Source organism: Drosophila gunungcola, assembly GCF_025200985.1.
Source record: "Drosophila gunungcola strain Sukarami chromosome 3L unlocalized genomic scaffold, Dgunungcola_SK_2 000003F, whole genome shotgun sequence".
Lineage (NCBI taxonomy): Eukaryota > Metazoa > Arthropoda > Insecta > Diptera > Drosophilidae > Drosophila > Drosophila gunungcola.
The window spans coordinates 4,521,739-4,537,785 of NW_026453179.1; the positions used below are offsets into that span (position 1 = coordinate 4,521,739).

General features: G+C 38.7%; 1 protein-coding gene across 1 annotated transcript in view; it reads left to right on the forward strand.

Moving 5' to 3' along the window:
* Positions 1 to 16,047, forward strand: part of LOC128258788 (uncharacterized) — a 65,741-nt gene that overhangs the window by 16,161 nt on the left and 33,533 nt on the right. The window contains exon 2 of the mRNA XM_052990666.1: positions 8,833 to 8,854. The gene's annotated coding sequence lies outside the window, so the exon portion shown is untranslated. The remainder of the gene's footprint in view (positions 1 to 8,832; positions 8,855 to 16,047) is intronic.

The window sequence follows — 16,047 nt, forward strand, 5'->3', positions numbered from 1 at the left end:
AGCATGTTTGGGAATAAATATTGGTACATTTTGTGAATTAAAAAACGTAAGCTTTTGGTGTGTGGAAGTGTAGAGCAGGGAACACAGAAAGAAAAACTATTGTTCTGTAGTTTTTAATTTACTTAAAGAAAAAGCTTGATTTTAAGATGTAAAAATTGTTTTACAGAGATTATTTTTTAAGAAAATACGGAATTTATATAAACCCATCAAAAAATAAATTAAAATTTTTATACATCACTTTCAGAGAATTATCTTAATTTGATAAGAATTTTTTCTTTATGTTTTCCATATAGCCAGGCTGCGGGGCGTTGCAATATCAGCACCTCATCCTTTAGCTCACACACATGTGTCGCCTCTACTCCTTTGCATCAAGTATTTTCTTTTTTTTTGGCTTCGCAGCTTACTTTTTGTTTTTTTTTGGGTGTGTTCTGCAAGTGGGCTGGCACAACTGGCTGCGATGGGTGGAATGGGGGAGGCTGTGGGGGGCGTGGCCTGTTGCTTTTGCATGTGCTCCATGCAACTGACAACTCAATAAAATGTCGCTATTTTAATTTCGCCTTGATGTCGTCACGCGGATGTGACATAAGGCCGCACCACCGCTTCCACTTTTGCTGATTCAGTCGCAGCTGCAGCGGCAGATGATGATGACGTGTATATTGCCATGGAGCATTATAAGTTTTATGGCTTTGATACCAGGAAAATGCAACAGAGTTGAAAATGTGGGGAAGCAGTTCATTAAATGAAAACCGCAGAAATTGAGCAGATACTAAACGAGAAACAAACTTAAGATGGTGAAGCTCGTAAAAAGTTGGCTAAAACTTGATGCAGGAAACTAAAATTTTTGAAGATGTGGATGAAGTAGCCCAAACTTAAGAATAAGTTCTTAAAGGGGAAATCTTTGGAATAAAAATGATGCGAAGATTATGAACATTTACCTATTTAGTTAGGAATCAAAAAAACTTTTATAGGAAAATTAAACAAAAAGCAGGCCCTTAGCAATTTAATTTTTATAAAATAGTTATGTGTTTTAAAAAACCAAACCAAATAAAGTATTGGTATGTAGATTATTTTAAAATAAATATTCCAAATGCATTGCTTAGATAAGAGCTAATAAATTATGAATCAGCAAAGGTATAATCCCGCCATTAATATGTTTATCCGACACAAAATCTAGCACTAAGTCAGCATGATTGTAATTAATATGAAATACGTTTTCTGCGCTCTGCGTTGATCAGGTGTATAATTCCCCAAACGCTTCGCTTCCTCACTGATTTACCGCTTGGGTTTCGAATTAATTTTAATTACACCACCTAGTTGGCGGGACAGAGAGGCAGCTATTGTTGCTGTCTCATCAATTTGCGTCCTCAGCGGAAATGGCAGCAACAACAAAAATCCAAAGCCAAATCCAAGGAGGTGGAGTTGGAGTTGGGGTAACTTCAAGTGGAACTTGAATCGAAGCAAGTGAAGCATTTCGGTTTGGGTTTTCGGCACTCCGGCAATTGAGCGCGAATTTCTTGTCGACTTCTTTTGCATTTGCCATTTCCTTTGGCCTGCTTTGGTTGCACTTTATTACCCCCCGTGCCCCTGCACTGTATGCGCTGTGTTTTACTCAATATTAATGAAGTCATTAAGACGACATCTTCCTCGAGATCGGAGCGTAATGCGAGCGAATTATTAACAACGTTCTCCGCACGAAAACAAGCTCGAATCTCCAGCTCGAAGCTCCAAGCTCCGGCCTCAACTTCCAGCTCCAACTTCTTCAGCTGTAGTGGCGTGTCCGCAGTCCCGCCAACGGCATCAATAAACAACAGCAACGGCAGCAGCAAAAATTAATACACGAGAGCACAGCAAAACCAAAAGGAACACAAGCGGCTTTCATAAATTTGCATGTCGCCGTCGCAGCAAAGGGATCGCTAAAGGGGGCCAGGTTATGAGGGGGCGTGACAACAAGTCAATTCGGCTCTCTGTGAGCCCAAAATGTAGCACAGAAATCTGTTTTCGGCAGGCCAGGGAAGTGAAAAATCTTTAACAGACAAGACAGGACAAGGTAACTCAATAACGAAGATATCGATACCCTATTTAAAAATTTGTTTTTTCGCGTACTATAATTCTTAAAGAATGTATATTTTCGTATTTCAATTATGCTGATTATTATATAATGAACGGAATATTTTAGTTTTAATAAGACTTAAGGCCTTGTTAAAAAAAATTTAAAAGCAAACATCGCACTATAAGCTAAAACATATTTTAAGCTCAAGTTTCCAAACAAAGTTTTATTAAACAGAAAAAATTTAAAGTTAATTATAATTTCAAAATAAAAGGTAGACTTTTGGACGAACAAAATATACCAATTTAAAGTTTCCTTGAAGATAAGGGATTTAAGGGATTTTTACTCAAAGTTGAGTTTTACAGAAATTACAACTTTTTAAATCCGATTTTAAAATATTGAAGAAGAATAAATATATTTTAAATTTGTGCTCATCACATCATACTCCATATATACATTTACTTTGTTAAAAGTATTCAAAGAACTAATTATAATTCCAAATTTTTTCATTCAAATATAATTAACATCACATAAACTTTCTTTAGCTTTTAAGTAGTAAACGTTAGAAAGTCATTAATCTCTCTTTATAGTTTACATCGGAAAGGGTACTCCCCACATTAAATGTAAACACCAAAAAACGCCAAAGTGGAAGAAAAAAAATTAACATTGGGGTAAAAAAGAACTGCTGGAACAGCGCAAAAAATTGCTGAACGCATTAGAAGATTGATGCTGGCGGCTGTTTGCTCAGGGTTGAGACTGCGGACTTGGCCGAAAGTGATTGCAATTTTTGCTCTCTTATTTCGCCATGTTTACTTTGTGCATGAGCAGATTTTCTTTTATTTTTTTTTTCGTCGTATTTTGGGTGGCGAGTGAAAAGAAAAGGAAACGAAAATCAGGCAGGAAGGAATGCAAATGCAAACACAAGACGTATTCAAGTTGCTGGAGATGTTGATTTTGGTGCTTCCTTTTGGCCACATTTTAGGTAGTCATCGAGGGGAAGTGGGTTAATAAGATCGCCGGACCGTGGGCCGGCCCCATCTATCCGGCTTTTTTGAGTAGCCGCATTTAATAAATAGCTGCTTTTAGCCGGCCAAAGCGACTCATTTATTATGCATCAAAGATAAACCTAACTGAGATTAATGTCTCATTTCGGCAGGAGCGACATGGGCGATAGATAGTTGGCAGCCACTGTTTGCCCTCAGTCACCGTCAATCGAGGCTAATCATTCACCTGGCAAAGGGGGTAATTGAAAGGAAAATGGTGAGAATCGGACTGAGATTAGCCAAGCCAACGTGTGCCAATTATGTCCATGGTTAATAATAAAATAAACTGAACGTTTTATTATTCAGAATCCCGATTAACCCGGCATCTGAAGCTCAGGCAAATCCAATTACCCGTCGTTGTTCTCGGTTATTGTTGTTACATGCTGTGGGTACTTTAATTTTAATTTGCTGGGCAGCTGCAAAAAAAAGAGAAAAGCTGCCAACACGCAAAGTCGGAGCTGTTGAAATTGCGCTAACCTTGGATCTCGAAGTGGGTTCGTTTTATTCACCCTGCTAATTTGAATTAATTTTGTTGTCAACACGTAGTCATATAAGGATGTGAACAGTTAGCAGGCAATCAGAAGTGTAATTGGAAGGCCGAAGGAAGTCGGCAATGCAGGTGATATGGTGCTGATCATGGGAAAGGAACTGACCTGATATGGCTTAAAAAAGATTTTTCGAAGATTGTGCAACCAATGGAAAATTCAAGAGGAGTCAACATTAAAAAGAGGAACAAAAAAAGGAGGGAAAGTAAATGGGGCATATTTATTATCACCCAAAAAAGTAAAGGGTGAGTTTAAAGAAAGTGGAACAAATTTTAAGAAAAATGGACAAAAGTTCTTTGAAGAATGAGAAATTAAACATGATCAAGGTGCTAAATGTCAGAGACTTAGGCATAAAATAGGCATTCCCAAAAATTGTGCATTTTAAATCATCGATTTTTATCTGACACACTAAAGGTCAATGCTGGTCGTATTTCCTTACTCAATAGTTGTGGAACATCAAGGCAATTCAGGTCAAAGTAAACTTTATTATCTTAATGAGATAATACCCACTATTTTAAGATGGCAAAAAACTTTTCTCATTTTTCAGAAACACTTTCTCGGCACGCCTCAATCGGATCCACATTGAGCTGTTCCAGATTCTGAGATCTAAGATATTTTGCTCGGAAGAAACCAAATCTATTAACGATTGATAGTGCGGTCGCCGATTGGAGGAGAACACCTCCCGGGTCTATTATGTAGGTTGCCTAGGAACGCCCAAAAATCTCAGCAAGCTCGTTGCGAATCGGCACCGCCGTTAAACACAGACTGCAGCTTCTATAAATCAGGCATATTTCTCAACACCTCCGTCCGTAGCCGAACACTTTCAACCCGCTCATTAAAAACCATTAAGGAAAATATTTCGCTTGGGACAAATTATGGCGTAAATGATACCCAATCCCGCCCCCAGCCACGGCCACCCCCTTTGGGCCAGCGACAATAAACGACCTCCAAGCTTCGAGCCTGGCTCGCTATTCGGCTTAAGCGCGTTCCGTGGCTTAACTCGGTTTCTGTGTCATTTTCTTGTCTGCGAGTCGGGTTTAAGCGTCAAATAAATTTAAGTCTACACCTAAACAGCCAGCAAACAAAATAAAATAAAGCACTAGGAAAACTAAAAGGAAAAAACTTTTGCGTTGCTGTTCTTTGCCATTTTTTTCTTTTTTTTTAACTCTTAACTCTTTGCAACGAACATTTGCAACAATTTGTTATTGGCCATTTAAGCCGATTGTTGTTGGCCGTTGTTGCTTTTGGCCGTTGGCGCACCAGAAATCTGTTGAGTGTTAATGACATTTTTATGTTTTAACGCTTGAAAAGCTGCGGCCGCGTCCATTTTGGTGGCCCGGCCCCCTGGGAAATGTTTGGACAGAGAGGAGGCAAGCGGAAAAGTCCAACTGAAATACCCGCACCTGGCTATGCTCTATTTTTGTGTTTTTTTTTCTTTTCTTTTCTTTATTTTTGGATCAAGTGAGGTCTGGTTAACATTCGTAGCTGGTTTGAGCTATTGACTTGACTCTCTGCTCATCCACCTTTAATGGTGGACTGTTGTTGGCCAAGTTGTTCTGCCAAAATGACAGGTGACCTGGCCAACAAAAAGGTGGGGTATGCTTTTACAAAACTTTAAGCAAATTAAAGGCAAAAAGTAAGAATTGAATATTTTTGTGGTAAAAACAATATGTAAAAATATATTCAAATTTTTCTTAAAAATAGTAGTTAAAGCTCTCAGTTATTAGAATTATGCTTGTTCGTTTCGTCAATAACCAATTTTAATATTTTTGAATCATAATTTTTTATAATTTGATTTTCTAAAAAAAACGTTGGTTGTTTTTTGACCTCTTTGATTTTAAACATACCATATAAGGTTACGAAATGCCTATATATGTTTCTCATGTTTTTGAATAACGATTCATTTAGATCTCCCTCAAAAATAGTCTAGTTATTTATTACATTTAAAATTTATAGAAAAAGCATGGACAAATTATTCTCAATAATAAGTTTATTTCTACTCACAACTTTTGCCAAGCAAAAAAAGGCCAAGTGGTGAAAGGTCACCGAAAACAATTATGTGCAGTTTTTCCAGCATATTTATCAGCAAAAAACCGGCATCTCAATCACCATCCCGGCTTTCTCCTTTCTCCTCACCTCTCCACGCGAAAACCAAATTCAATTCAGTTCAGTTTTGGCCTCAACTTGTGTCAACATTAATTAAATTTTCTGCGCACATTGGCAAAACTTTTTGAGCAGCTAATTGGATTTTGGTTGCTGCATCGCCAGCAACAAAACAACAACCATAGCAGCAGCAGCATCGAAAATAAAGCAAATTCGCGTGCAGCCAGCGACTAATAACCGCCGAAGCAAAGCCGCCAAAGTCGCGCAGAAAAAACACAAAATACAGAAAAACCAGTCGCCTGCTGCAAGTTTCCTGCCTTCCTTTCCGCTCCTGGGGAAGTTTTTCAAGCGAAAAAATGTGTATAAAGAAGGAAATACTCCTATTAAATGTATTCCTTTGTTTCAGGCTTCACTGGTGCCTGAAATTTCGCCAAATGTTTTCTTTGCCGGCCATTCGGCATTTAATGATTTACGTGGCCCAAACAATTCCACGCAAGCACAGAGAGAAAAAGACTATCGATTTTTTGTGTATATTCCTGATAAATTAAGCAAAAAAATATAATTAATTGTTTAAAAAATTTTATATAACAATAATTTTAGGAAGTTATAAAGATTTAATCTTAAAGGCCATAAGTATAAGAACACATTTTTATAAAAATTTAGGATTAAATAATTGTTAAATTAGCTCAATCGGTTACAAAAAGCTTTACGAATAATTTTTAATTTCATAAAATATATACAAGTTTCTTTGCATCACGGGTAGATATTTTTTTCTTGTGCCGTCCAAGCAGGTGGTCTCAATTCGAGGACAAAACTGTTTGACTCTGGCCGGCGCGGAGTGCGTTCGCGGGTGGGAAAAGTCTGGCGCGGCAATTAACAAGTGCAACGACTCCGCCGTTTCCTCATCCTCATCCTGATCCTCATCCTGCCCCGCTTCCTTGGCAACTTCCTTCCTTGCCACTTCCGCCAACCAAAACCCTGGGATACAATGGCCGAAAAAGAAATGCCTCAACTAATAACACTTAACTGAAGCCTGGGTCTAAGCCAAAAGCCAAGTCTTAATTATGGCAAACAACTTTTTGTTTTAGTTCGCAGCTAAAACGCTTCCTGTGAGACAAAAAGCTGCCAGCTACTGAACTTTGGTTGCACTCGGCTGGGCTGAGTTTTTCCACCACCCACCTCCCCCTTTCATGCAGAATTTTCCTGGAAAACTGCACTGTGCATGTCGCTACATATCAACAAAAGATGCAGCAGCCAACACCAGACTGCAGCAGCCACCTCCACACACTTGCCGTTTTGGCTCGGTTTCGGTTGCTTTTCTTTTTTTTCGGTTTCTGCATTTTTATTTTTTTGTAGACTTCAGTCAATGCACTCTCTATGACGTCGTCGTCTGACTGCACAAAATAAAAAGTTTCGCAAAAAAAAATAATGAAATCCAAGGCCCAAAAGGATAAACTTGAAACATAAAAAAAAACGTTTAGGTTTATGTATAAGGACTTGAAGGATATCCTTTAAGGATATTTAACATATTGTAAATTAAGTTTATCACAAGGTTTATTATTGTTTTAAAATTAAACAAACTTATTACTTCAATTGGTTGATAAAAATAGGAAGCGTAGTTAAACATTTAAATTTATTTTTAAGTAGGCCATAAACGAAGCAAACCTTTTAACGCATTTGGTTTCAAATCTCTTGAGAAAAATATTGATTTATAATATGTAACAGATTATCAGGGTTCGAAAAAACCCTTGCGATTCATAGTTTCCAGGGTATCAAAAACAGCAATTCCACAACCAACAAAACAACATAAAAAGTTGAAAAAAACACTCGTTGCATTTTTCTTGTTTTGTTTTTTGTTTTTTTGTGCGGAAAAAGCGAAAAACAAGAATGATTATTAACGCCTGTTGGGTATGCCACAGGACGATGTCTGCATCGGGTCCAACTGCAGCTCCAGCTCCATCTCCAGTTGTAGGTGCTGGGTGCTGGATTCTGGATGGTGGATGGTGGGTTTTCTGCCACCCAGACTCCTCGAAACCAAAAGGCAGGCTACTGTGCAAACAGAGCCGTGCGGCTGTGTTGCTTTTTCGGTGCATTCGCCTGCAGCGGCCGTTGGATGCAAAATGCAGCCGGGCAAAAGCAACAGCAGCCTCGGCAACAACATGTCACAGAGAAGTTGGGGAACCAGGACAGCTTCCCGATTCCCTCACTCATTAGGCGCTGGCTGCACTTGTGTCTGCACCGTATCCTGCCAAAGTTGGGCCTTGGGATTCGGAGGGCCTGCATCCTGGGGACTCCATCCTTCATCCTCCAACTCCAATTCCTTGGCCGTCTCAGGCAGTTGCAAATTACGCTCTCAGACTCAATTGTCTTGAGCCTCGGAGACTTGCAGTAGAACGGGGTCCCGAAACGACAACAATGCCAGCATTTAAACGCAATCTTCGCAATGGCTAGACAGACAGACTCAAGCCCAGACACATTCCCTTGGGGGGATACGAATCAAAATATGGGGAAAAAAGGAATCATAGGGGCGTAGGGCAGATGGGGGCATGGCTAGGTGGCAAAAGCGTCGCGTCATCGTCGCGTCTAGCACTTGAGATTTTTGTATATGTTCATTAGAATGTTCCTCATGTCGAGGATGATGCTTGAACGCCCTGAAGTAGGCAACACTTTTGGCATGCATTTTTTTTTTTACGCAAGTGCAAATGCTGTTTTAGGGTACAGTTGTGCGTGTAAAATTTTGTGGAAACGATTACGCACGGGAAATTGTGTGTGAGTTGCTAAGAATATCAGGGGATTTTTACAAAATCTATGAACTATTATGTACACAATCTCTCGTAAGACACAAAAATGTCTAAAGCCAAACATAGTTTTATATCACATTATATTGGATCATCCATAATTATTGTTTTATTTGTCTTAGAAAATTATAGATTTCCTTGGCTTAAAAAAATGTAAGAGCCCATTTGCTAAGTTGATTATATGAATGATTTTATGAAACCTGCCATAAATTAAGTAAGCTGACTCCAACATAAATGCAATTCCATTTAATGCAATAAATAATAAATTAATGTGTTGTATCTTTTTCCTATTTCAGAACCTGTCCATGGATTTATGAGGTACGTAAAGCCCTCACCACCGCATTTAGCATTTAAATCTGTTCATGGGCACAAAAGCCGCTTACGATTAATGCTCGTGTGGCAAGCCCAGCCAAAAACAACCTGCATACAATATTTTCAAAAAGTAGAAAAAATCCAAAGCAAATAAAATTATAAACGAATCTATTATGACAAGTGCGTGGGCCGTACAAAGTATTTTTTCCGTCCGCATTTATATTTTTTTTTTTTATTAAATTTCTGCCAACAAAGGCCTCAGAATACGGGGGCTGCTGGCTGTCCAAATGATGTTGAAGTGTGTTTAAAGCTGAGGGAGACGGAGACCCATCATCGTGTCAAACGGCAGCCGTTGTAGCGGCAGACAAGAAAACCTAACGATCAAATTAATAACGCCAACAAAAGAGACCCGATACCTGTGCCTCTGCCACGCCCAGACCAAAAAAAAAAGAGGTCGTTCGAGAAACAACAAAAAGCACAACAACAGCGACAGCTGTGATTGACAACTATGTTGAAATATCAAATTATAATTTCATAAATAGATGGGAAATAAAAGAAGCTAAGAGGCTTTAAAATCGGGTAATTGCCTGATCTATTAGGGCTGGGTGTGGATGTGGATGTGGATGTGTATCCGTATAAAGATCTTTTGGACCAGATTGAAGGTCAATGACAACACGTACAAACATAATTGATTATTAAACTGACAACGGACCCTAAACAGTATTTAAAGGGTGCGGACCAAAAAGCATGGAAATTCATTAACCAAGATTGAGAAAACATGTTTTAATTTCATGCCTCGCATATCGGGCATTAAAAGCGAAAGAATTTTAATTGCCACTTGGCCTGGCCGGTGGCAGCCTTGAAATCGGCCGACTCGTGAACTAGAAAATAAAAACAGCAACTGCAATTGGCTTTGCCATTCACATGCTTCGTTATTGCCATATGAAAGTGCCACATAATTCTGTATCTCTCCCAAAGGCCCCGGGCCAAAACAATTTTCACACCGCACAACCTGCATTGGTAATATATATATATATATCTATATCCATCTGTGTGTTAGCTCTTCACCATTTTGGGGGCAGCGAAAATGAAAAACCAATCAATGCCTGGCTGCAATATCCATTGCGGTTAATGTTGTTTTCTGGTGTTGGTTGTGTGGTGTTTTGTGTTTGGTGTTTGGTGTTCGGGGCGTAGTTATAGTTTAAGAGCTTCGCAGCCGTATGTGGGCTGTCTTTTTTTTGGCAGTGATTCCAATGAGATTTCCCTCCAAACTTGAAATGAAAGTGGACAAGATTTTCGGCCAAAGCCCACATGGTACTAAGCCGATTTTGATGACTCTCAAATTTGGGGTTAGCCTGTTTGACTGATACTTCCCCAAGGATTTCTGCGGGTGATCATCAAAATTCAGAAAAACGTTTTTCTGTATATCTTGGGTTATAAAAATCAATTTCCTTGAGCTCAGTCCTAGCACCTGCAGATGCTAATCATATTCATAGCAGTTTTTATTATTGTATTATTGTATTTGAGTAAATAAAGCTTTCTGTAGAATGGTCTATTTGTTATTTCTTCAAATTTCGAATGCTGCCAGCTAAAGAAAACATTAAAACATTAAACTTTGTATTAAACAAAATTAAAAATGAAAACTGATAAAGTAAAAAAAAAAAACCAAAAATGATTGCAATTAAAAAATTTCCTAACAATTTTTTCGTTAGTTATTGTTTTTTATGAAACCAGAAGAAAAGGGTTAAGTTATAAGTTAGTATTTGTCGGTTCTAAAAAGGGAAACCTCTTGGTGGGATCTATAATACTTTTAATATTTTTTAAAAAGCATAGATAATTACTCTCTTTGAGCAAAAAGCAATATATATTTTTATTGCACAATAAATATAAATTTAAATGGGAGCAAAGTATTTTAATGGTTTCCCAATCTCCGCTGGAATCTTTGACTTTTACAGCCCTCTCCAAGTAGTGCTTAGAGGAAATTAATACCAGATTAGTTTTCCCTAACAGCTCCGGAAGCGGTTTCATTTAAGATTTGTACTATATTTTTCCCCCCATAAATCAGGAAGTGTATAAAATATAACTCATGACAGACCCACTCCACTAAACGGCCGCTCCCACAGGCCCACCGAGCGCATAGCACATGTGATGCGGCACCTAGTAGGCATCTGGTCATCGGCATCGGCATCGCCATCGTCATCTAGGGTAGCCAACCTCTTGGGCTTATAATTATTGTGAAGCAACCCGGTTTGCAAGCTGTGCAGAATTTTTAGTTTACGAGCACATAAATGTAATTGGATGCGCAAAAAATATTACAGTATCCAGAGAGGAGAGTGTTTATAAATTTGCACACTCGCACATACACTACATACTTGGTGTCTAGCCTGCAATTTGCAGGCTGCAGCCAGCTGCAGTTCCACAAGGCTCTTGCGCATGGACAAAAGCCGAAACGTGTCATCATCGATTATATTGCCGGGAAAATGAGATTGGTAGTTGGTAGGGATAGTGGGGAGGTGGTTTCATTCGGGAGCTGGGCAAACAAGTGGCTGTTACTATCGCTTTGTGTTATCGCTGACGTTGGCAGTCCCCTGGGCGCGTAACTCAAAGCGACAACACTTGACACTAATTAATACATACGCACCGAGCACCAGCAGCCACCCATTTATACCAACTACCATTTTCCATTTCCCGGCTGCCACCCACTCGGCTTGTCGACGCTCTCGTCGCATTTCAATCAAGACCACGTCAGTCATTCAGTCAGTCAGTCAGTCATTCAGTCAGTTGAGATTCCGGCTTGATAAAGTTGTTTGAAAGTGTTGCAGGTTGCGCATACAGAGACACGCATAGTTGACTGCCTAACTGGCACATTGACTGCAGCAGCAGAAGCAACAGCAGCAGCAGCAACAACAGCAGCAGCAACGGCAGCAGCAGCAACACTTGCAACAGCAACATTCAGGAGGAGGAAGCAGCCGGCTCGAAGAGTCTGCCCCATTGTACTGGGCGATGGTTATCAGCTTGTCGACATCGCGGTCTCCTAGCTCACGCAGCCCCACCCCCTCAGCACCACCTCCCACCGGTTACGCCCCCTTTCGACCCACCGCCCAGCCAGGCGCTACTTGATAATGTTTACCGTTGCACTTCCTACGCCGATTAAGGTTAGCGCACTTTAAGCCAGCGCTTCAGAGGCGACAGGGTGGCCAAAGTTCAATTAACACTTAACACTCATCCTCTATCATATTCTAGTGTTTTAGGTTAATGTTAAAGATACATGAAATATTAATTAATTATTAGTCTAATGACTAGCTAACATAGCACTATATATATATATATATATTTTATATATATTTTTAAACGAGCAACGGATAGAAAACATTAAATTATTACTGTCTAATAGAAAAATATTCGTAAATAACTGTTATACAATCGCAAAAACATATATATCATTGCTTTCTTAACACTACAAATATTTTAAAAATAGATGTTTGTTCATAATTAAAAACTAAACGAAACATAGCTAGGCTTAAGAGGGTAAGCTTTATCAAAAATGTTTAAATTTAAAACAAACCGTTTAAAATACTTTTCCTTATTCACTCCTTAGGCCCAACCCTAAACATTTGAGACAATGGTTCACACCCTTAAACAAACTTAAGCCAGCACCATAAATAGTTAAAAAAAAAACATATTAAGTAATTTGAACAACACTTCCATTCAGGTTCGCACTGATTTGACTTTAATTTGAAATTTTACACACCAATAAGCCACATTAAACTGTCAAATTTCCGAAGCAAAATATGCAAATTAAATGCGGTAATTCTGGCATTTCCTCTGTTATTATAGCCAACGTGCCGCTTTTTATTGACCAATTAAAAATGCTTGTGATTTCGGACTGGCTGGTTGAGTGGCGGAGTGAGGCGGGATATGATTCATCTAAGACGAGAGCTGTCTCTCAAGTCATCAAGGAAGGCATATCAACCTTTTTGGGCCTCTGGCATTTTATTTGTGTATGCTTTTCTGACAATGCCACAGACAATGATCGATGAAGTTGCGCCTTGGACTTTAACTTTATGGCCGAAATCGAAATCAAAATCGAAATCAGGCAGCGAATGAAAACGAAAATAAATTTTCAATTGATAACAAAGGAAAATCGACACAAACTGGCATTAATTTTCGACTCTTTAGAGCCAACTTTGACACCCAATGCTGAATAAATGCTTAATTAACACTCAATGGCGCGCCTAAAGCGAATTTTGGTAGGTGGCAGGGGGAAGGGAGTTGAGGTGGCAGGGGCGTGTTTCCAGCTAAATTGCGGCAATTGAAGGCGCAACGAATGCAACTCAAAAGTCCAAAAGCTAAAATTAAAGGTTTTTTTTTTGGCAAAAAGTAAACAACGCCAAATTGACATTTCGCCTCTCGACAGGCAGCCAAGAATTGTTTTTTTTTGTGTTAAAGCCATTTCGTATGGCTGTTGGAAACTGTAGCCAGAAGAAGGCAAGCCCAGCAGGTCGCCACAGAAATTCGCGAATAGAAAATGACAGTTGCAGTTATTCGGTACGCCAATCGTTGAAATCAACAAAAGTCGTAGTCGAGTCACTAAAAATGACTGACTCTGACTTGACTGACTTTGTTTGGCCAATTGCCAATTGAACGGATTGAGCGGATTGAACGGGCGGAAAGTGAAAAGCGGCACCTGAGGGCAAAAGGAGTTGCGGCATTGCATCATGCCCCGCGGCCTTTCAGTGTAGTCATGAGTATCTGTGTGGGTGCACGAGCAATCGATGATCGGATCGCGTTGAAATCTACTCGCATGTAACGTTTAAATTTGTTGGAAAGTCCACCGATACAAACTGAGCTGTGGCTTTTCATGCCTACATTTCGATTTTATCTACACAGAAAATAAATGAAAAAATTAATTTGTTATTTATTATTATTATAGAATTTCGCTTTTTACTTTACTTTATTTCCCAAAAATTTTATAAAATTCTTTAAACTTAATACCTTTTCTCATCAATGTAAACTTAAAATAATATCACATTTTATTTTCGGTGTACTTTTTTTTCTCTCTCTCAGAGAGTAAACAAGAGTTGCACGATTTTCTTGTAATTTTCCGGCAATTTCCAAGTACGAAGAAACCTCGCCAAGTGCCGGGCCATATAAATCCTCAATGTTTGTTTAATTTCGTGTATTTTTTTCCAGCCTCCCTCTGTTTGTTTTTCATTTTGTTTTAATTTGTCCCAAAAAAATAAACTTGCCAGAATGCAATGGCAACAACAACAGCGAAATTTGGCTAATTGTGTGGCGATCATTGCTCATTACGGCTCATTATTTGTTGTGGCTTGTACTTTCGGCTACAGGTTCTTGTTCCCAATTTTTTTTTTCCGAGGGAGGGAAACCCATTTTATTGTCAATGATCTTGTAGCCAGATTAGCATAGATATTGTTTCCCATTCGCGATTAGATGGCCGGGCACGATTTTGTCGGGACAATTGGAATGTATGTAATGCGCTTGTTCCTAACGTGGAACTTAACAACTTTGCAACATTGTTACCGGCAGTAAAAGTTTTCCCTCCGATTCGAACAGGAAGCGCCGGTTGGCATGGAATCCCCCAAAAGCCAGCAGAGATAACTATGAATTCCGTTTTCAAGCAGCTTATAAAAGATTTACATATTTATTCGATACATAGTATAGAAATGCTTCTTAGGGTGTGTTTATGGCCTCAATGGATGCCCAGAAAACCATAAAATATATATATATAAATAATTTTTTAATTTAAAACACGTTTTTGTATATATGTTTTTTGCTTCTTTTTAAATTTAAAAAGCAACACAAATATTTAATTTGAAAATTAAAATGGATCGATAGATTTTAACCTATTTTTAACATATTTTGATGTTAAACAGCCAGCTCATTATGTGATACATACATCATAAAACCGGACCTTAAATCATCTGCCATTCGATTCATGAGACAAGATTCCAAACTCGGCATGATTTCATTGGCAATCAACAGGGCTCATAAAGACCATCACTAAATGGGGGCATAAAAGCCTGGCCAATAAAAAGCCAACCTATCTTCTTTGTTTCGCTGGCAATTTGGTAACTTTTTCTAAAAGATTATAAGTATGAATACGTAGAAACTTGATTTGGCATGGGCAAAAGCGAAACTGTGTGTGCGATTCGGATCTGGCACATTCATCCGTCATAAACATTTCAGCGTATTTTCAACGCAATTCCTTTCGCGTGATTGGAAGATGCTATAAAATTTTTAGCTGGGCTCCAACGAGCATTCGGTTTTGTGTTTTATGGGTCTGAGTGAGCGTTTCAAATGCCCGGCCATTGTTTCAAATGGCAGTGAGTAAATAAAATTAAGCAGCCTGACTTGGCGTTTGAAAATTGTGTTGATTTTGCATATGAGCAGAGTGGGCATAAACCGACCGTTTTTTACGACTTTCGCTTTTAATGGCCAGCGGACCCTGGCCAGGGTCCGGAAAGTTGGTCTGCTGTAGGTCGCGTCGCCAAGGCTCAGGTTCAGGTCTCAATCGGCGGGCCCACTTATTATTATGAAATATTCGATACCCCGGCCAGTGCAAGGCGACGCCGCCTGGACCTCAAATCATTGGAAAATCTATGGGGCACGCGGCACGGACCAACTGAATAAAATCAGTGCACAATGAAAGCGAGAAGAAAGAAGTGCACTGGAGAATGTTTAGATGATTGTTTTATTTAAGAGAAATATATTCCAAAGCTAAACAATTAAAATGTATAAATATCACAAAATGTATTTACGTTCTTAGAAATAATATAATTTTTATACATTGAATGAAAGTAAATAGAATAAAAATAAAATATATAAAAACAGATTTCTAACTTAACAACCAACGATAGTACAGAATTTTAAAATATATTACACATTCAATTTTTTTGTAAATCAAAAAATCCTATTTAACTAATTGAAGTAATACTGTAGTCAATGAAATATTATATAAGAAAATTATAACGTTATAAGTATGAAATAAATATGCTTTCTACTAATAATAGGATATTAAAAGTTTTTAATAATGTATATTTGGTTCGTGATATAACACAATTTGTTGCAGTGTTAGAGGAGGGGTCAGGGATTGAGAGATTGAGGCAATGCAAAGCGATACAAATCGAAGCGGGACGATCATCGACTGCCTCACTGCACTCGCCCGATCAAGTTGC